This window comes from Scomber japonicus, chromosome 7 (assembly GCF_027409825.1).
Source record: "Scomber japonicus isolate fScoJap1 chromosome 7, fScoJap1.pri, whole genome shotgun sequence".
NCBI classification, from domain to species: domain Eukaryota; kingdom Metazoa; phylum Chordata; class Actinopteri; order Scombriformes; family Scombridae; genus Scomber; species Scomber japonicus.
This window is the reverse complement of record NC_070584.1, coordinates 9913240-9918239: the sequence shown is the minus strand read 5'-3', so window position 1 is coordinate 9918239 and position 5000 is coordinate 9913240. Positions and strand designations below refer to the sequence as shown.

The 5000-nt window shown below is 41.1% G+C and overlaps 1 protein-coding gene across 1 annotated transcript in view; it reads left to right on the top strand.

Moving 5' to 3' along the window:
• The window catches only part of scfd2 (sec1 family domain containing 2), an 87640-nt gene that overhangs the window by 32225 nt on the left and 50415 nt on the right, over positions 1–5000 (top strand). The gene's annotated exons all lie outside the window — the stretch shown is intronic.

Sequence of the window (5000 nt, the reverse complement as noted above, 5' to 3'; positions counted from 1 at the left end):
TTTCTTAAAAGAAAGAGCAAGGAACAAGAGAGAAATGTGGATTGCAAGTTAGTTTTACACAAAGTTGATTTCCTGGTGATCTTCCACTCTTCAGTGTATATATGATTCTGTGTGCAGACTTGCTCCTCTTTGTTTAAACACACATTTCCGCTGTCCTTGTTAAAGACGGGATACGTTGTCCACACCTTTCACACAAGACAGAATAATGGGTATAAAAAGAGAGTCAGAGATAAACTTTATTTTTCCATTCCGCCTCAACTTGAGGCAAATTTCCGTCTTTTAATAAACAGAAATTTTCCGGTGAACCCATTCTAAGATTCATCATTGTCACGACCCACAGGTTACAATGAGCATGTGTCCCTGAGGAGATGCTGTACATGTGTGAGTGTGCTGGCAGGCTCAGATGAGTCACTGTCATCCACAAAATGTCTGTCTAAGCCTTTGTTAGTTTGCTTTTTGAGTTTCGCTGTTTACATTTTCCAAATCCTGCCAGTCTCCCTGAGTTTGATGGCATACTTGTTTGTTTTCCAGCTGTTTCACTACAAATCAATAGTAAGCTTGCTGTACATAATTTGGAGTCAAAGTTTAGTTGCTGTCTTTTAAGTGCAAGATTTATGCATTTAGTTTTTGTTTTTTATGTCTTCCAGCTTTGCATGTTGTTATTTGTGAAGGCAAATTGGATGTGATTACATATTTGCAAATGAAGCACATGTGTGTGTTTTCAAAAGAATGCAAATGAGTTGGGGTTTTTTTTTTCCTGGTCGCTATGGTAATGATGAACTGTCTGACATCCATGTAAATTGACTCCTGGCCAGGTTGTCTTCGGTTGACTACAACAACTGACCTATAGCCAACTTTGTTTGTGCTCCCACCAGGGCCCCCACCTCCAGTACCCGCCCCTCCCCCTGCCGTCGAGCCCAGAAAAAGGTTCATTGTGCAGGCAGGGAGCGAGGCAAGTGAGGCCTGGTTCTGGTTAGCGCGCAGAGCTGCATCTGAAATACTCGCCTTCCTCCAGGGGTTGCATCTGGAGCTGGTTTCCTGTTCAGCCTGCACTGGGCAGGGGCGGAGTTTGGCCCGACTCTGTGATTGGGCGAGAGTGAGCCTTTATGGACCCCATGATGGTTGGGATTGCCAAACAGTAATCTGTCAATCACTGGCATACAGATTCAAACCAGAACATAATGCAAGGGGGGAGCTTGTGATTGGTGCAAGGGCCTGAGCAAGAAGTCAGCGATGCTTTAGTCTTCTACCAACAATCCAGCGACAAATTCAGTACCAGCCAATTTGCTGAGCCTATTCAGAGAACAAAGAGGTGTTATGTTCTATATTTTTACCTAAAGTCACTTTTACTTTAGGAAATATTGTGTCATAATAAGAAACTGAAAAGTAATCTAAAGTAATAGCTTTATTTGAGTAATTGCAAGCCCCAAAATTAGCTTTGTTTTGATAGAGTAATGCCATTGTTATTCTATAATTGTATGTAATGGTCACATTAGACCATGGCAGCAGGACCAGTGGATTCAGTAATGGTGTATAATAATAATGTTAGCTTCCTGTTATTACTGCAGCTATAGTTCAGGCCAGGAGCTCCTAAATCTACACTGTCTTTAAAGTGGACCTTTAACGCCACATGAATCCAGCAACGGTTTTTGAAGGTCTGTCATTGAGAGAAATTATGGATTTTTAGAAAGTTATATGAATGATGTGATGAAAAAAGTACTCATGTCCTTGATATCCTTTAAAAAAAAAGAAAGTTACCTTAAATAAACCAGAAAAAATGGACTTGAATGGGCCCCTTCTGAACCGTTAAATTATTGATGCATGAACCTGTAAACTTTGGTTCCCAGAGGTGTACAGTACACCACCTTTCCAGTGAGGCCGTGTGTTAGCGCTGTGAGTTGGGCATTGTTGTGTTGTAGCTCCAATGCTGGAAAGAGCTTTTAGTCAGTCTTCCCACTCAGCTTCACTCAGTCTCAGTCTCAGTTCTGTACCAAAGACCTCCATTTCCTGCTCTGGCGCCATGGCATGCAGCTGACAGCAGCTTTTATAGATCTCCTGAAGGGACCCAGTTACAGTGCATGCCTCCTCTCACACGTGAAAACACACAGAGCACACTTTAGACACACGGTTAATGAAAGTATCTTATGGTGCATTTATATGAATGATTGAGGCCATGAACCAAAAAAGACAAACCAGACATCTTTGTGACAGAAAAAGAGAAATGAAAAGAGATTATTGATGACAGTTGCAAGGCTATTAAATATAATAAAATGTTTCAGTGGAATAAATGTTAGATTTACTTTAAGCTACCATTTCAAATGTAATTTTTTTTAAATTTAGATGCAGTCTTTTACACACTGTTCCAGGCATATAAAAGACCAAAACAAATGACTAGAATTACAATAAACTGTCAAATAAAAACATCTAAACATCTTCTGGTGCACTTGGTGTGTGGAGTTAAAAAAAACGAAGTCACAAGATCACTATTGGCCTATTGCTGATATGTGCTTGAGGCAACATTAGCTGCTACTATGACAACACACCTGAATCTCCTAAATGTCTGCACTGGAGATAGTATACCTGGTTCCACAGCATCGATTTTGAAACTTTTTTAATCTTTCCATCCGGATAATGTTATTAGATTAGATTGCATTGAACTTTGTCATCATTGCAAGCATTATTCAGTTAGCATCCAACCAGATAGGGCAAACAACAGCGAGGTAAGTACACAAATAGGCTGAATAAAAGTGCACTGCTAAATCAGCTGAGTGCTCTTTTAATGCATGTAATAACAATAATGGGCTAAACAGGCTTTTCTAAATACTGAAATGATGATGACTGTGATGGTGAAAATGATTACGGGCTTGTCGGGCGTCATTGCCCTGCTTTTAATGCATACTACTTGTATGCCAGGTAGCAACTGGATGTTGACCAACCTGCAACCTGTCAAACAGTAAGTAAGACCACATGTTGAAGGATAATAGACTAAAAAAAAAAAGAAAAACCTGGATGCCAACAACTGTGAACATACTGTGAGCTTTTAGTGTGCTCAGAGGCCCACGAGGTAATACTAGTCAGGTTTGAGTGAAGTACTTCTTGACAGATGATGTTAGAGAGTCCCTCCAGAGCTCCTCTTTCAGCTCCTCCTCTCTCCACTGAACCAAACTGAGAGCTTCTAATGCCAAAGTTACATGGCAACAGAGTACTTTTCAGGCCAGCGCTGGTCAAAATGAAAAAGTAACTTGTTGACAGTGGACACGCTTGTTTGAGAGCCCCGAAAAAGATCGTATGAATGCATTGCTGGACATGTCGAGACAGAGGTGTATGAGATCAGTAGTTGCTCTAAAGTGAGAGATGAAAGAGAAAGCGCTTTGCCATTTGCATTTCAACAAGAAGCCCTTAATACTCTTTGTCTTTCTCTCCTCACCAACAAAACGAGCAAGGGAAAGATCTTCAACATTGTGTGGCAGTTGGAATGAGTGCAACTTGGAGAGGTATTTGATTTCACAATGTTTAAGAAGAAAAATGTGTGGCTAGATTGTGTTTGAACGGTCCCCAGAGGTAAACCGTTGGCCCGGTCTGAGGTAGGGAGGAGGCCTTGTTGTTGGACTGAACAGACCAGCAACAGTGCGTTCTTGTGATACCTAGCAGGTTCGTTAGCCATGCAGACGTCACTATCGGCGGCATCTGTTCATGCCACAGCAATGACTTTCACCGTACTGTTAACTTCAACTTAATATTTATGATCCAGGAAATCACTAACGTCCACAGAGTCACCGACATTGACCTTGGGTTGTGAACAATCTCCACAAGGGACAGACCTCTTCCAAAAAAAGATTTCTCTGTAGCCACTTCTTCATGAGGGACAGTCAAGTCTGCTCTGTGGGTTTGGCTCACCATCTCTGTGTCTGATTGTGTTGCGTCTTTGGCTCAGTTTAAGAGTTCTTCTGGGTCAGACACAGGATCCCCCCAGTGGGCCCAACATCAGGTCCAAAGCCCCTCATTCTCAAAGCAGAGAGAGCCTGTTTGTCTTGGTGAGAGGAACACAAAGCTCTTTACAAAGGAATCCCTCGTTAAAATGAAATATATCCACGGGGGCATTTGTAGCTCCATACGACACAAACATACTGTCCTCTGTCAACAATCATTCCTTTTCTACTATTATCTGAAGCTTAATACTTCTTGTAATATCTTCTTAAACTCCCGTTCTTCCCGGCTTTATTTTTTACTTTTTCGCTCCACTCTGATTCTATTGCCTCCTCTCTCCCCCCTCTTAGAGTCCTATTTTTCATCGAATTTTCATGCTGCTCATCAGACAGATTAGCTCCACACCCTTGCTTTATAGGTCTATGAGCTCACCCTTGTTATGAGAGTAGCCAGTGTTCTGTAAACGGTCCTGTGATCTACAGCAACCATCGTGTGGGACTATTCAAAACCTGCTCAGACAGGCTCACAAAAACAGGTCACTGCACCTAAACATTGCCCCAAATTTTGGCTGACTGTGTGTGTATCTGTTTGAATGTGTGATAGAGACAGAGAGAGAGAGAGAAAGCAGTTCAGTACCCATGTGAACAAAAGAATGAAACAAAATTAAGCGTTACCTCAACCATTTGCAAGGCTGTAAAATTAGCGAATGGAACGATGAGCTCACTCACAGAGCGGTCATAATTTAAACACTTACTGTATCTCTACAGGATGCCAACCAATAAGAATACAGACTAATGAATATGTAATATCAAATGATGTAAATACTCTTTGCAACATAATGTAGTTCACACTTAATTTTCACATATACATTCATTTTGCATAGCAACCAGCATCTTCCATTGACAAGAGAATCAGTTTCCACAGCCAAACATCTTTTGGTTACTGGTTTCCAAGGAATCAATTGGGGAAATTGATACCACTCTCATGTCTATACAGTAAATAAATAGTTACAGTCATTTGTTTAATTTGTGCAAAAACCTAAATTGTAAAACCGACATGTTGTGGGTTTACAG